This window comes from Pteronotus mesoamericanus, unplaced genomic scaffold (genome assembly GCF_021234165.1).
Source record: "Pteronotus mesoamericanus isolate MK-2021 breed Mesoamerican mustached bat unplaced genomic scaffold, CSHL_Meso_final contig_230, whole genome shotgun sequence".
Taxonomy (NCBI): domain Eukaryota; kingdom Metazoa; phylum Chordata; class Mammalia; order Chiroptera; family Mormoopidae; genus Pteronotus; species Pteronotus mesoamericanus.
The window spans coordinates 2,440,394-2,458,149 of NW_026555096.1; the positions used below are offsets into that span (position 1 = coordinate 2,440,394).

Below are 17,756 nucleotides of genomic sequence, written 5' to 3' on the forward strand. Positions count from 1 at the left end.
GAGCTAGCTGTCCTAGACCATCCTTGTTTTCTTCTAAGCTAGGTTTGGTGTTTCTCCAATAGTCCCTATCATCTTGTGACTAACCTCTGCCACTTACCAAACTATATTTTAATTATCTGTTTATGCTCCTGTTTCTTCCACTAGGCTTGAGGTGGTTATTATAAAAATCAAAGTAGAACACAGTGATTGCCATCATTGAAGAAATACCTCATGTTTAGTTGGTTCGTTCAAATTTAAAATAACTTTATGATTATAAAAGTAATAAGTACCTTCTCAAGATACTAAAAATTTATTCTGCTATCTTCTGTATAGAAAATACAGAAATGCATTGATGAATATTTCTGAAATTAGGGTGAACCATTATTAGGTATTTTAAGAGATAATGCCAACAACTTGGTGCTACTCCAAGAGGTTAGATGTCCAGTTGTCTAATTTCTATCCCTACATGTGCCATTAGCCCTCAAGGAGACTGAATACAAGCAGGCCTTTAAAATGAGCCTCTTGGGAGTAGAAGAAACTCATCTTAGGATACTGGATATACTTAATATTTGATCTGGCCTGAACTTTTTATTCTGGGTACAAGAAGAGTGACAACTACAGAGATGCAAAGATATGAAAAAGTAAAGTTAAATGATTAAAACTATGGAAAATCATACAAAGTTTTTTGACTTTATCTTAAAAGAATATGAAGTGTTAGGCAACCAAGTTCTGTTCTGAAGTTCACTGATTTATCTACCTCATACCACAGTGTAATTTATTCTGAAGTTCACTGATTTATCTACCTCATACCACAGTGTAATTTAATTTAAAATAAACCTACTTAAGTGACAATCATAGAACATTTCTTTGATCTGTTCACCACACTTGTTTGGAATTAATAGAGCAGGTTCCTGAATTACATCAAGAAAGCCAAAGAAGTAACTAATTTTCCTTCCTCTTCCAATTCTGAGGACACTAAATGGGGACTTCACACATCCTGGGACACTGCAAGTGCAGGCAGTCCTCACTTTGCATGGCTCCAGTATGCACAAATTTCAGTTACTGTGTTTAGTTAAATAACAACCACCCTCAACAACACAATTGAAATTTTAGTAATCATGACATATTAACTACAAGTGATTGCATAAAGCATAAACTTCATTCCTAACTCTTCTGTTCACAAAGCACTATGTAAGTAACAGATGTCCATCATGATCAGTAACTGATCATGTCACTTCTTTTCAAATATATCAGCAGTTGTCACTGTGTGCTGGTTATTCAGCTCACACCTGGACAGCAAAGTACGCAATTGTGTTGCCTCCATATCTTTCAATGATAAACTGACATAACATTTTACTGGATATGGATAATCAAAAGAAGGAATTAACCAAAAAAGTTGAAATTGCAGCAAAAAAAAAGAAAGAAAAGTTATAATACTGGGAGTAAAATTCTAATAGACTGTAAATAAAGTTATAGAAGAAATAGCTGACCAGGAAAATGTTAGCACTGGTACCATTGAAGACACTCCAGATATGAAGCCAGAAGAGCTTGTTAAAGGGGAATTTACTGGCATAAATGAGGAACACATTTGTGACAGAAAGGATGAATGTGTCCTAGAGGAAGTGATGCTGGCAAAAACTTCACAATAAAGGAAATCTTGGGACTGTTCCCACAACATTGCAAGTGCAAAGGAGAAAATGGTGGGAACTGACCCAAACTAGGAAGGAGGTCTGGTAGTTCAAGACATAGAAATTCTCAGCCTGTATTGTTAGTGATGTGATGAAAAGAAGAGGCAAATACTGTTCAGACTACTCCTGGTAAGTTTGTTAACAAAATAATTGCTCTGGTTTTCAATGCTTCTAGTGTTTTAAATTCCAGTATTCTAAATAAATAATATTCTTGCTGTTTTTATACTTTTCTTAGATTTATAATTAACAGAGGGTTTCTGATGTTTTGAAAGCATTATTAAAGGTTATGAAGTAATCATAACTTACACCCTTGATTATAAACATTTTTTGTACAACTCCAGCTTCCACGGTCATATTTATGGTCCTTTACTACCATGCAAAGCAAGAATGGGCCCCACTATGCAGTCCAGGGATTTTCAGGTATAACAGGTATTTTGCATTTTGATAGCTCTTTACAATTCTTGAAGCACTTTAAAATGCATAATCTTTATAAAATTCCTCTAAAGTAGACCAGTCAGATACTGCTATTCTTGTTTTACAGATGCAGAAATAAGCTCTGAGTTTAAAAGTTATTTAAGGCTAATAAAAGAGTGTCTGACCTACTACAAACTAACTAATAATGACAGTGACTTAGTTCTCTGAAGTTTCCACTTTTCAGAGCACATTTACTCATTTTTCATCAAATATTTTTTTCCACAATAACATGAGAAGAAGAGAGCAGATGATAATATCTGATTTTAAAGATGCAAGTCAAAAAGCAAAGGATAATCTTTCAATAAATGGTTCTGGACAATTGCATGTTCTTGTACTAAAAAATAAACTATGACCCTTACCTTCTACAAAAATTCAAAATAGACCATAAGCCTGAATATAAGTGTTAAAACCATAAAACTTCTAAAGAAAACATAACAGGAAAATGTAGGGTCTTTGGGTTTGGCAAAGTTTTCCAAATAGGATTCAGAAACCCCAAATTATAAAAAAAGAAAACAAATTGGACTTCATCAAATTAAAAAATATATTGTCCTTCAAAGTACACTGTTATAAAAATAAAAAGACATGCAACAGACTTGTAGAAAAATACATTCTAAACATTTATTTGACAAAGGACTTGTATTTAGAATGCATAAAAAATTCCTACAACTTGATAAAAGGACAAAGAACCCCAAAATAAGTGAGCAAAATATTTGATCAATCACTTCACTGAAGAAGCTATACAGGTGGGCAAATGTGTGAAGAGATGTTCAACATCATTAATCTTTAAGAAAATGACAGTGAGAAATATAGTAATATATTTTTCCCACCCACTACATAGGAAGAGCTTAACAATTTCTTGCAAAGTAAGTCATCTACCTACCATTTGACTCAGCAGTTATACTCCTATGACTTTTCTTAAGAGAAATATAAGCATATACCTGCATAAAGACTTGCATACAGATGCTCATATCAGTTTTATTTGCTATAGCCAAAAACTGAAAACAACCAGATGTTCATCAAATGTGATATGCCCATACAGTGGAAATACTGCCCAGCAAACAAACAAAAAATTGCAAACTAATAATACATTTGACAACATTAAATAACGTATACACTCAAAATAATTATATGGAATGGAAAGCCAATCAAAAGAGTATATACAATAGGCTGAATTGAGTTCCTCCTAAATTTGTATGTTAAAGTCCCAACCCCCAGTACCTCAGAAAGTGACTATATTTGGAGAAAGGGCCTTCAAAGAAGCAATTAAGTTAAAATGAGGCCATTCAGGTAGACCCTAATCCAAAATGGTTTGTGTCCTTATAAGAAGAGGAGATTAGGATACTCAAAAGACACCAGGAATGCATGGGCACAGAGGAAATGAGAGGTTATGAGGGGCATGAGAACATTTTAGAAGTGATGGAAATGTTAAATTACCTTTATGTAGTGATGCTTTCATGTAGGCCAATCATACCTGAATAGTCTGTTTAAAAGTGTGGTTTGTGATTGAGTGTAAAAAATATATTACACTTTTTATATTTTGTGCAGTTTATCATTATATGATAGCTGGGAAAATACCGGCACTCTAAGGCAGAGATTCAAAAAGGATTCCTTCTTTAGTGATTGTTTAATATTTGTTTCTATTAATACCACCAGCAATTATAGTAGTAATAATAATAGTAGTAATATGTTTATATGTGCCCAGCACTGATCTAAGTCCTTCATAGGTGGTAACTCATTTAATCCTCAGCACAACACTACAATATTGGTACTCTTAGTATCTTTGTTTTAAAAAATGACTAAGAGACTAATTATTTTCCCCACAGTCACACTGCAAATAGAAGATAGATCTGGAATTCAAACCTATGCTTAACCATTAAGCAATAGTGCTTTCCTATATTAATTATTTTTCCAGACTAGTAATTGGTTTTCCTGTGCTAAATGTTTACAAGAAGTCATTTTTAACACTTAAATAAATTCTTGGCCAAAAGTGGTTTTGCAAGGCTTGTTGTTTTCTACCATTTCCCTTTCTTTCCATGTTCCCTTCATTTGAGGTCTTTGTTCTATTTTTTTATTGTTGTTCAAGTACAGTTGTCACCATTATCCCCTCATCACTCTTCCCCACCCCACCAACCCCCACCTCCCACATCCCACCTCTGACACTCAATCCTAACACCCTTCGGTTTGTCCATGGGTCCTTATACATGTTCCTTGATGACCCTTCTCCTGCTTTCCCCTTGTTACCCGCCTCCCTTATCCCCTCTAGTTACCATCAGTTTGTTCTTTATTTCAATGTCCCTGGTTATATTCTGCTTGCTTGTTTGTTTTGTTCATTAGATTCCACTCAGAGGTAAGATCATACAGTAGTTGTCTTTTACTGCCTGGCTTATTTCACTTAGCATAATGCTCTCCATTTCCATCCATGCTGTTGCCAAGGGTAGGAGTTCCTTCACTGATGCTGCTCTGTAGTATTCCATTGTATAAATGTACCACAGATTTTTGATCCACTCATTTACTGATGGGTACTTGGGATGTTTCCAGCATTTGACTATTGTAAATTGAGCTGCTATCAACTACACAGGTTCTTTTGAATTGGTGATTCAGGGTTCTTAGGGTATAATCCCAGCGGAAGAATTGCCAGGTAAAATGGCAGTTCCATTTTTAGTTTTTCTGAGCCAATTGCATACTGTTTCCCACAGTGGCTGCAGTCTGCATTCACACCAACAGTGTACTAGGGTTCCTTTTTCTCCACAACCTCATCAGAGCTTGTTGTTTGTTAATTTATTTATGAGAGCCATTCTGACCAGTGTGAAGTGATATCTCACTGTGGCTTTAATTTGCATCTCTCTGATGACTAGTCATGCCGAGCATCATTTTATATGTCTCTGGGTCTTCGGTATGTCCTCCTGGAAAAGTGTCTATTCAGGTCCTTTGCCCATTTTTTAATTGGACTGTTTTTCTTCCAGGTATTGAGTCATATGCATTCTTTACATATTTTGAAGATCAAACCTTTGTCTGATGTATCATTGGCAAATACATACTTGTCATACAATAAGTTCCCTTCTCATTTAGCTGACGTTTTCTTTAACCATGCAGAAGCTTTTTAATTTGATGTAGTCCCATTTGTTTATTCTTTCCTTTATATGCATTGCTCTAGGGAACATAATGGTGAAAATATTGCTGGGTGGAATATCTGAGAGTTTCCTGCCAATGTTTTCCTCTAGGACTTCTATGGTGTCACGACTTACATTTAAGTCTTTTATCATCTTGAGTTTATTTCTGTGTATGATATAAGTTGGTGGTTGAATTTCAACTTTTTGCATGTAGCTGTCCAGATCTCCCAACACCATTTGTTGTGGAGGACATTTTTACTCCATTTTATGCTTCTGCCCGCTTTGTAGGATATTAATTGACCATAGAGACATGAGTGTATTTCTGGGCTATTCTGTTCCATGGATCTATGTGTCTGTTCTTGTGCCAGTACCAGACTGTTTTGATGACAGTGGCCTTGTAATATGGTTTGATGTCAGGTATTGCGATCCCTCCTACTTTGTTCTTCTTTCGCAAAATTGCTGCAGCTATTCGGGGTCATTTATGGTTCCATATAAATTTTTGAAATGTTTGTTCTATATCTGTGAAATATGTCATTGGTATCTTAATAGGGAATGCATTAAAACTATAAATTGCTTCAGGTAGTATGGACATTTTGATGATGTTAATTCTTCTGATCCATGAACACAGTAAGTATATGCTTCCATTTATTTGTGTCTTCCTTAATTTCTTTCTTCAGTGTTGTGAAGCTTTCTGAGTAAAAGTCTTTTACTTCCTTGATTGGGTTTATTCTTAGGTACTTTATTTTTCTTGTTGCTATAGCAAATGGGATTTTTTTTTCCCTGATTCCTTATTCTGATATCTCATTGTTGGTGTAAAAAAATGCCTTCAATTTCTGAATATTGACTTTGTATCCTGCTGTTTTGCCAACTTCACTTATAAGATCAAGTAGATTGTTGGTGGAGTCTCTGGGGTTTTCTATGTATACTACCATGTCATCCGCAAACAATGACAGTTTTACTTCCTGATTTCCAATTTGGATGCCTTTTATTTCTTTTTCTTGTCTGATTGCTGTGGCTAGGACTTCCAATACTATGTTGAATAGAAGTGATGAAAGCAGACATCCTTGTCTTGTTCCTGATCTTAGTGGGAAAGCTTTTAGTTTTTGCCCATTGAGTATGATGTTTGCTCTAAGTGTCTCATATATGCCTATATTATGTTGAAGTATGTTCTCACTACTCCCACTTTGCTGAGTGTTTTAATCATAAATGGTGCTGTACCTTATGAAATGCTTTTTCTGCATCTATTTATATGATCATGTGATTTTTGTCTCTTTTTATTTATGTGATGTATTATGTTTATTAATTTGCAAACATTGTACTGTCCTTACATCCCTGGGATGAATCCTACTTGATCATGGCGTACAATTTTTTTAGTGTATTGCTGGATGTGGTTTGCCAATATTTTGTTGAGATTTTCAGCATCTATATTCATCAGTGGTATTGGCCTGTAGTTTTCTTTCATTGGTGTTTTTTCTATCTGGTTTTGGGATTAGGATGATGCTGACCTCATAAAAAAGAGTTTGGGAGTCTTCCCTCTTCTTGGGTTTTTTTGAATAATCTGAGAAGAACAGGGGTTAGATATTCCTTAAGTGCTTTATAAAATTCTCCTGTGATACCATCTGGTCCAGAGCTTTTGTGTGCTGGTAGTTTTTTGATTATTGCTTCAATTTCACCAGCTGTTATAGGTCTGTTCAGGCTTTATGTTTCTTTTTTCATTCAGGTTTGGAAGATAATATTTTTCTAGAAATTTGTCCATTTCACCCAGATTTTCAAGTTTCTTGGCCTATAGTTGTTCACAGTAATTTCTTGCAATCATTTGTGTTTCTGTGGTATCAGTTGTAATCTCTGTTCTTTCATTGTTAATTTTATTTATTTGGGTCCTTTTTCTTTTTTTTATTGATGAGTTTGGTTAAAGGTTTGTCCATTTTGTTTATCTTTTCAAAGGCCCAGCTCCTGGATTTATCGATCCTTTGAATTGTTCTTTTAGTCTCTTTGTCGTTGAATTCTGCTCTGATCTTGGTTATTTCCTTCTTTCTACTCTCTCTGGGCTTTGTTTGTTGTTGTACCTCCAGTTCTGGTAGATGTATGGTTAGGTTGTTTGTTTGAAATGTTTCTATCTTTTTTAGGTAGGCCTGTATTGCTATGAACTTCCCTCTCAGGACCGCCTCCCCTGTGTCCCATAGGTTTTGGACTGTTGTGTTTTCATTTTCATTAGTTTCCAGAAACTTTTTTATTTCTTTTTTGATCTCATTATTAACCCATTCATTGTTTAATAGCACATTGAATAGCTTTTCCATCTCCATGAATTTGAATGTTTTTGAGTTTTTTCCTTGAGGTTGGTTTCTAATTTCAGTCCCTTGTGGTCCAAGAAAATACTTTATATGATTTCAATTTTCTTGAATTATTGAGGCTTGTTTTGTGTCCTATCATGTGGTATACCTTTGAAAATTTTCCATGTGCATTTGAAAAGAATGTGTTATTTTGCTTCTTTAGGATGATAGGTTATATATATATATGTCAAGTCCATTCAATCTAGGGCATTGTTCAGTCCACAATACCCATATTGATATTTTGTTTGGAAGATCTATCCATTGTTGGCAGTGGGATATTAAAATCCCTTACTATCAGTATGTTGCTATCTATATCTTTCTTGAAGTTCTTCAAGATTTTCCTTATATATTTGGGTGCTCCTATATTGGGTGCATATATGTTTATAATGTATATATCTTCTTCATGGATTCTTCCCTTGAGTATTATCAAGTGTCCTTCTGTTTCTCTTTTTATAGCATTTGTTTTGAAGTCTGTTCTGTCTGATATAAGTATTGCTACCACAGTTTTTTTTTCCTGTCCATTTGCCTGGAATATATTTTTTCCAACCCTTCAGGTTCAGCCTATGTAGGTTTTTTATTCTGAGGTGGGTCTCTTGTAGGCAGTATATATGTGGTTCATGTGCTCTTATTCATTCAGCTACCCTGTGTCTTTTGATTGGAGCATTTAATCCACTTATATTCAAGGTTACTATTGATAGATTCTTAGTCATTTCCCCCCTTTGCCTGTGTTTACCTCTTTCTCACTCTTTTTCTTCACCTTCTTAAAGCAATCCCTTCAGCATATCTTATAGTGCTTGTTTGGTGGATGTGTATTTTTTTAGCCTTCCTTTGTCTGGGAAACTCCTTATTTTGCCTTCCATTTTAAATGAGAACCTTGCTCGGTAGAGTAGTCTTGGTTGCAGGCCTTTGCTTTGCTTTACTTGGAATATTTCTTGCCATTCCCTCCTGGGTTGTCATGCTTCTGTTGAGAAGTCAGCTGCTAGCCTTATCTGAGCTCCCTTGTATGTTATTCCTGTTTCTCCATTGCTGCCTTTAAGATTCTCTCTTTGTCTTTAAAACTTGGTATTTCAATTATGATGTGTCTTGGAGGAGGCCTCTTTGGGTTCATCTTGATTGGGTCCCTCTGCACTTCCTGAAATTGTGTGGCTTTTCCCCTCTCCAGATTAGCAAAATTTTCTGTCATTATTTTTTCAAATAGGTTTTCTATCCCTTGCTCCTTTTCTTTTCCTTCTGGTATTCCTATGATTCAAATGTTGATGCGTTTCATGTTGTCCTGCTGTTCTCTTCAGCTATACTCATATTTTTTTAGTCTTCTTTTATGCAGCTGCTCTACATGGATATTTATATCTACCCTGTGTTCCAGCTCACTAATTTGGTCCTCTGCTTCATGCAGCCTGCTTGTAATTCCTTCTTCTGTATTTTTATTTACGATACTGTGTTCTTCATTTCTTCCTGGTTCTTGTTTATAGTTTCTATATCCTTTTTCATATTGTTGTAGTTCCCACTCAGTTCCTTGTAGTTTTCAGTAAGTTCCTTGAACATCATTATAAGCATTATTTTGAATTCTGTATCTGATAGTTTTAGCTCTTTTACTGGGGAGTTTTCCATGCCTCTCAATTGAAGGTTCTTTCTTTGTCTCCCCTTTTTAGGTGACTCTTTTTTTTTTTGCTTGTTTCTGTGATTCTAGATGTTCTGCTTTGCCAGCTATCTTCATAGGGTGAACATCTGTAGTAGGTGTTCTGTGGGACTCAGTGGTGCGGCCTCTTTGATCTCCCTGTGTGGATGCTCTAGGGTTGCCCTTTCTTCTGTTTGTGTGGGCTCTTTTGTTGTACATGGACTTTACCTGTTGGTGGCTCTTTTGTTGATCGATTCTCACCTCCAGCAGGTTTACTGGTATTCACAAATCCCACCTCGTCTTGTATGTACAGGTGTTGGTTAACAAAGCAGTATTACCAGACAACCAACTTATGCTAGCAAAAAGAACCCCCCTACCACATCAGCAGTCTCAAATACAATTGAACTAAGATTAATAAAGGTGAAGAGAAATTGCAGATAAGATATGACAAAGGGAATATGAGATGACTAAAATAGGGGAAAATGTTGTTGCATGGTAAGAGGGATTAGAATTGATAAGAGTTCAGATAGAACCAAGGTGAAGAAAGGGAGACAGGAAAATTTACAACATAGGTAAAACATGGGGCGATGGGAACAATGGGGTAAAAAGAGGGAAGAGTATACTATGAGGATTGAAGTAAAATTGAAAAGGTACTGGACTAACAGGAGCAAAATTGCAGAAAAACTACAGCAGTTTCAATAGAAACAATAGCTGAGAAGTTTAATAAAGGTGGAATGGGAGTAAGAATATTTAGAAAGCAAAAAGTGAATATGAGACATCTACAGTAAAGAAAAATGATTTTGAGAGGATGGGGAAGCAAACTAAGAGTAAGGAGTGAAGCCCAGGTTGAGAGAAGGAGGAAAAGAGAAGGGGGAAAAAAGGAGAGAGAAAACAATGAAATAAAATTCCTCACTCAACTGATCAGGAGCAGGGCAAAGGTGAAATGGAAGACAGTGGGAGAGTGTTCTATGGGATTTAAAGTACAAACAAGCAGTAAGCAAATAGGTGTTCCTTTGGGGAAGAACAGCAATAACTATGATATTTTACCCAACTAACCACTGTTTATAAAGAGTGAAATGAAAAAGACTCTTATTAGAAGGGAAAAAGAATGTGAGTTGACTTAAGAAAGACGAGCACTTATGTGGTTAGATAGAGGAGAAATAGTGAGAGTATGGGTAGAAACTTGGCATAGTGTGAGAGAAAATAAAGTTAATGCCAACTGTAATAAAGCTCAGGAAGACGGCTGAATGGATGAAGACCAGGGAAGGGTGGTATGTGGGATTTGGAATAACAATAGTATGATAAAAAATATATAATCTAAATTAAAAAAAATAAATCAAAGACCAAGAGTAAAGTGTTATTTGGAATTCAAGTGAAGTGAAAGAAGAGAAATTAAAATGCAATATGAAAGGGAGAACAAAAAAATAAATGAAACAATAAGAACAAATAAGCAAAACAACAACAACAAAAAAACCCTAAATAAACAGAAAGAAGAAAAATGAAAAAAAAAAAAAGAATGCAAGTTCCAAAGGAGAGCAAAGTAAAATTTGTCTCAGCTATTGGTGTTCACATTCTGACTTATTTTCTAGATCCCTCTCTGGTTTTCTCACAACTCCAGGCCTTATTGTCTTACTCTTGGTGGGGACGGGGGTGGGGGGATGGGCAGGGTCGGGCACAAGGAAGCAGCCTCCTGCAGATTTTAAACCTGTCAAGATGATTTTTCAGGTCTTCCAGGATCCTGCAGGCAAAGAGGAGCTGTGCTCCATTTTTTGTTTTGTTTTTTCCTTTCCTGTGGTTGCGCCAGGATGGGGGCTCAGTCTGGGCTACAATAATCACAGGTGCCCAGTTTCCAGCCCACACCCTCAGAGCACTGTGCGGCAGCACTGTCCACTCTTCACACTTTCGCCAGATCAGCGCAAAAATCCACGTCCTTTTGCAACCATTTGATCAGTCTGTGAGGTACACTGAATGAGAGAAAATTGTACCCACCTTCTTCTCTCTTTGTTGGCCTGGCCACTGCCTGCATGAGGTCCCTGCATGGTGGCTCAGATCCCCTATTGACAAAAGCCTCTCTGAGCCCCTGCTACCTCCCTTTGATCAATCTAATAGGCGCCCTGAGTGGGAGCAGATCATGCCCACACTCCTCCCTCTTCACTGACCCAGCTGCTGCATGTGAGGTCCCTGCACATGCCAGGTTCCTGCACAGCAGCTCAGTTCTTTTGAGAAAAGTACCCTTAGGTGCTGCCTGCTGCTCCTAACAAGAACCTGGCTTTCCACACAGTCCAAGTGTCTGACCAGTCGAGAGTCTATCTGGGTCACAGCCAGTTGTGGCCTATCTCTTCTCTGAGCTCCAGGTGTCACCCAGCCCCCCAATTTCTATGGTGCTATCCCAGTCGGTGACCACCGTCTCAGTCGGGTATGCTGCTGGCTGTGTGTCACTTATTGCCTTTTTATACCCCCAGCAAGTTTACGTGTCCAGGTCTCTTCTGGCACGGGTCTGGGACTTCCCCACTTTGGGAAGGAAGGGAGCCACTAGGTTGCTATCACTGACCTGGCTGTCCTCCAGTGCTCTCGTGGCAGCTATGGTCTCCAAAACAAGGCACGGAGACCTTCCCATCAGCCTACCAAATCTCCTTACTGTCTGTCTTTAAGGGTCCTCTGCACGCTTTGGCTTACAAGCATCATATCAGCTTGGATTCTGTTGGTTGTTCACTCTGTCCCTCAAAACAGGGGCTAGGTGTCCCAGTTGGGTGCATGAGCAAATGGGTTCAGCTCCCACCTACATTACTGCCATCTTCCACCTGAAGTCTTTGTATTGATTCATTTGCTGTTTGGTTAGAGATGGGCTAAATAGTTGATATAGCCTCAAAATGTATGCATTTTGTTAGCTTCCTCTTACGCCTCCACCATGTTGGGTCTCTAAATTAGTATTCTTTGAATAAAGCAGATTACCCTCCATATATGGATGAACTTTATTCAATCAGTTAAAGGCATTCGGAGAAAAAGATGGACAACCCCCAGAGGAAAAAGCCATTCTGCCTCCAAATTGCCTTCCAGACTCAAGACTGCAACATCAGCTCTTCTCTGAATCTCCAGCCTGACAGCCTGCCCTGCAGATTTCATACTGGCTAGCCCCACAGTTGTGTGAGCCAATTTCTTAAAATAGATTTTTCACTGTATATATGCAGCCTGTTGATTTTTTTTCTCTGTAGAACATGAACAGGTACAAATTTTGGTACCAAGAGTGGTTCTAGGGCGTCAGTATCTTAAAGATGAGTTTTATGAATTTATTCCCTGATCTGAAAATATATAAAGGCATTAATGACTGTTTTTGTTAGTAAAGAGAGCGCTGGTGATCCATGATGTGAAGTGGCACAAAATCTCACTGCTCTATATTCCTACTCAAATACTTAAAAGAAACAAGGTTCTATATGACTGTATTTGATACATTAGAACATTTTTGTTAGACTACCAAGTATAATGATATTAGCTGTTTATTCCTAATTGTGTTAGACAAAGTGGGGAAAGAAAAAAATTATTTCAGGGATTTGAATTTCCAGCTCAAGCATCACATAAGTGACCTAAAAGTGTTTATGTCTTCTCTGAAAGAAACCCTTATCTCTTGTAGCCATGGAGTTGAGACTCCTGAAAATCAGACCCAGAGACTCATCTTGCCAATAGCTGAATTACAATGCAATGAGTTCCCAACTTTACAGGGCGTTTGCTGTTAAAGTTAGGGCACTGATGGAGAAGGTATGAGATCCTGAATTTGAAATGGAAACATATGGGAAGACCCTGATGACAATGAACAAAGGCCGCAGTAAGGCAGCACCTTCTGAGGTCACAGCTAGCTTTCCAAAAGCACTTTGATTACCTGCTTCTGTCATAGAAGGAACAGTGTTTTATTGACACTAAAATACACACAGAATATAGATTTGCCTTCCTAGGATGCAATGCTTCCACCAAATCTACCATCCATAAACCTACAGAATGCTTTATCCACTGTCATGGTGTTGTTCCACATAGCACTGATTCTGAGCAGGGAACTCACTTTGAGGCAAATGATTTGTGGCAGTGGGCTCATGCTCATGCAGTTCACTGGGATTACCATATTCCTCATCAGCCTGAAGCAGCTGGCTCAATAGAACAATTGAATGGCCTTTTGAATACTCAGTTACAGTGCCAGCTAGGGGCAGTGCCTCACAGGCCTGAGGAAATGTTCTCTAGAAGGTTGCATACAAGAATACTCCAAATTAGTGTCATACATAGTGTGGATTATGCTACAGCCAGGATTCAGGAATCCAGGGCTGGAAATATGAGTGGCATTACTCTATTTTATCTCCAGTGATCTACTAGCACAGTTTTTGCTTGCTTTATTTGTAACCACATGCTGTGCTACTCTCAAGGTCTTAGTGACTCTCTTCATTAATACCATATGATTCTAGATAAGCCCTTTCTATCTGCAAGCTTGAGTCTTACTTGAAGAGCATCAGATTATGGAATTATTTGTGGACTGTGGAGTCTAGAGCAATTGTTGTGTAATATGAAACAAATTACTTAGCCACTTTGAGTTAAAGCTTCCTCATCTGAAAAGCATGAATAATAATTTGACTTCTTCAAAGGATTATATTGAAGATTTTTATTTAGGTATTTATTTCAAAGGGTTGTATTGATGTTTAGAGGAGATGATGCATACAGAATGTGTACTATGCTCCTTGGAGCTGGTGTGAATGTTTACTAAATTCTATTACTGTAACTTCTTTTTTTCTTAATTTTTTTTTTGTTCAAATACATTTGTCTCCACCTTCCTCCCACCACTTTTCCCTGCCCTCCTGGCCTTCTCCCACCCTCAATCATTCCCCACTTTGGCTTTCTCCACGAGTCCTTGCTATATGTTCCTTGACTTGCCCTTTCCCTTCCTTTTCGCCACCCACCCCTCCCTCCTTCCCTCTTTTCTCTGTTGGTTCCTTTTTTCTTTCAGTGTTGCTGGTCTTATTTTCCTTGCATCTTTGTTTTGTTGGTTAGGTTCCACTTATAGGTGAGATCATATGGTATTTGTCTTTTGTCTCCTGGCTTATTTCACTTAGCATAATGCTCTCTAGTCGCATCCATGCTTTTGCCAGGTTAACTAGTTCTTTTTTCTTTCTGCTGCATAGTATTCCATTGTATAAAGGTACCATATTTTGATCCAATCATCTACTAATGGGCATTTAGGTTGCTTCCAACACTTGGCTATTGTAAATTGTGCTGCTATGAACATTGGGGTGCATGGGTTCTTTTGAATTGGCATTTTGGGAATCTTAGGGTATAGTCCCAGCAGGGGAATCACTGGATCAAAAGGCAGTTCCATTTTCAGCTTTTTGAGGAAATTCCACAGTTTTCCACAAAGGCTGCACCAGTCTGCATTGTCACCAACAGTGTACTAGTGTTCCCTTTTCCCACAGCCTTGCCAGCACCTGTTGTTTGTGGATCTGTTTATGATAGCCATTCTGACCAGTGTGAGGTGGTATCTCATTCTGGTTTTGATGTGCATTTCTCTGATGGCTAGAGATGCCGAGCATCCTTTCAAATGTCTCTGGGCCCTCTGTATCTCCTCCTTGGAAAAGTGTCTGCCCGGATCCTTTGCCCATTTTTTGATTGGATCATTTGTCTTCTTGGAATGGAGTTGAGTGAGTTCTTTATATATCTTGGAGATCAAACCTCTTTCTGATGTATCATTAGCACATATATTTTCCCATACAGTTGGCTCCCTTTTCACTTAGCTGATGTTTTCTTTAGCCGTGCAAGCTTCTTATTTTGATGAGGTCCCACTTGTTTATTCTTTCCTTTATGTCCCTTGCTTTAGGAGACATATTGGTGAAAAAATTGCTGCATGGGAGATCTGAGAGTTTCCTGCCAAAGTTCTCCACTAGGACTTTTATTGTGTTGTGACTTATATTTAAGTCTTTCATCCATCTGGAGTTTATTTTTGTGTATGGTGTCAGCTGATGTTCCAATTTTTGCATGTAGCCGTCCAGTTCTCCCAACACCATTTGTTGAAGAGGCTATTATTGCTCCATTTTATGCTTCTGCCCCCTTTGTCAAATATTAGATGTCCGTAGAGACCTGGGCTTATTTCTGGACTTTCTATTCTGTTCCTATGGTCTATGGGTCTGTTCTTGTGCCAGTACCAGATTGTTTTGAGGATAGTGGCTTTGTAGTAGAGTTTGATGTCCAGTATTGTGATCTCTCCTACTTTGTTTTTCTTTCTCAAAATTCCTGCGGTGATTCGGGGTCATTTATAGTTCCATATAAATTTTTGAAATGTCTGTTCTATTACTGTGAAATACATCATTGGTATCTTAATAAGGATTGCATTGAATCTATAAATTGCTTTGGGTAGTATGGATATTTTGATGATATTAATTCTTCCAATCCATGAGCATGGTATATGCTTCCATTTATTTGTGTCTTCCTTAATTTCTTTCTTCAATGTTGTATAGTTTTCTGCATACAGGTCTTTTACCTCCTTGGTTAAATTTATGCCTAGGTACTTTATTTTTCTTCTTGCTATATCAAATGCTAATTTTTTTTCTGATTTATTCTTCATCTCTTTCATTGCTGGTATACAAAAATGCCTTTTATTTCTGAATATTAACTTTGTATCCTGCTGTTTTTGCCAAATTCACTTATTAGCTTGAGGAGTTTTTTGGTGGAGTCTACAGGGTTTTCTATGTACACTATCATGTCATCTGCAAACAATGATAGTTTTACTTCCTCCTTTCCTATATGGATGCCTTTTCTTTCTTATTCTTGTCTGACCACTGTGGCTAAGACTTCCAATACTATGTTGAAGAGAAGTGGTGAAAGCGGACATCCTTGTCATATTCCCGATCTTAGTGGGAAAGCTTTCAGTTTTTGCCCGTTGAGTATGATGTTGACAGTAGGTTTTTCATATATGGCCTTTATTATGTTGAGGAATGCCTCATTTATTCCCATTTTGTGAGTGTTTTTTTCGCAAATGGGTACTGTACCTTGTCAAATGCTTTTTCTGCATCTATTGAGATGATCATGTGGTTTTTGTCTTTACATTTACTTATGTGATGTATTACGTTTATTGACTAGCATATATTGAACCATCCCTGCATCCCTGGGATGAATCCCACATGGTCATGGTGGATAATCTTTCGAATGTATTGCTGGATGTGGTTTGCCAATATTTTGTTGAGGATTTTGGCATCTATGTTCATCAGTGAAATTGGCCTGTAGTTTTCTTTCTTTGTAGGGTCTATATCTGGTTTTGGGATTAGGGTGATGCTGGCCTCATACAAAGAGTCTGGGAGTCTTCCCTCCTCTTGGAATTTTTGGAATGGTCTGAGAAGGACAGCGGTTATCTCTTCCTTAAATGTTTTGTAAAATTCTCCTGGGAAACCGTCTGGCCCTGGGCTTTTGTGTGCTGGGAGTTTCTTGATTACTGCTTCAATTTCCCCTGCTGTTATCAGTCTGTTCAAGCTTTCTGTTTCTTCCTTCTTCAGTGTTGGAAGATTATACTTTTCTAGAAATTTGTCCATTTCATCAAGGTTTTCAAATTTCTTGGCATATAATTGTTCATAGTAGTTTCTGACAATCCTTTGTATTTCTGTGGTATCAGTTGTTATTTCCCCTCTTTCATTTCTGACATTATTAATTTGGGTCCTCTCCCTTTTTTTCTTGATGAGTCTGCTTAAAGGCCTGTCAATTTTATTTGTCTTTTCAAAGAACCAGCTTCTGGCTTGGTTGATCCTTTGAATTGTTCTTTTCGTCTCTATGTCATTCAGTTCCACTCTTATCTTGACTATTTCCTTCCTTCTACTTGCTCTGGGATTTGTTTGTTGTTGTTTCTCCATTTCTTGAAGTTGTAGTGTTAGGTCTTTTATTTGAAATGTTTCTATCTTTTTTAGGTAAGCCTGTATTGCTATGAACTTCCCTCTCAGGACTGCTGTCCCATAGGTTTTGGACTGTTGTATGTTCATTTTCATTTGTTTCCAGAAATTTTTTGATTTCTTCTCTTATCTCATTATTTACCCATTCATTGTTTAATAGTCTTTTTCAATATCCATGAGTTTGCATGTTTTTAAAGTTTCTTTTGAGTTTGATTTCCAGTTTCAAGCCCTTGTGGTCCGAGAAAAAGTTTGGTATTATTTCAATTTTCCTGAATTTGCTGAGGCTTGCTTTGTGTCCTATCATGTGGTCTATCTTTGAAAAACTTCCATGAGCATTTGAAAGGAATGTGTATTTTGCTTCTTTGGGATGTAAAGTTCTATATATGTCAGTTAAGTCTACTTGATTTAGTGCGTCATTCAGCTCCCCAATAATCTTACTGATGTTTTGTTGGAAGATCTGTCCATTTTTGACAGTGGGGTGTTGAAATCCCCACTATCAGTGTGTTGCTATCTATATCTTTTTTAAAGTCGTCCAAGATTTTCTTTATATATTTGGGTGCTTGTATATTGGGGGCATATAAGTTTACAATGTTTATGTTTTCTTGATGGATACTTCCTTTAAGTATTATAAAGTGCCCCTCTGGGTCTCTTTTTATGGC

General features: G+C 37.4%; 1 protein-coding gene across 1 annotated transcript in view; it reads left to right on the forward strand.

Annotated features, from left to right (window-relative positions):
* PTPN20 (protein tyrosine phosphatase non-receptor type 20) overlaps window positions 1-17,756 on the forward strand; it is a 92,245-nt gene that overhangs the window by 52,869 nt on the left and 21,620 nt on the right. The window lies entirely within an intron of this gene.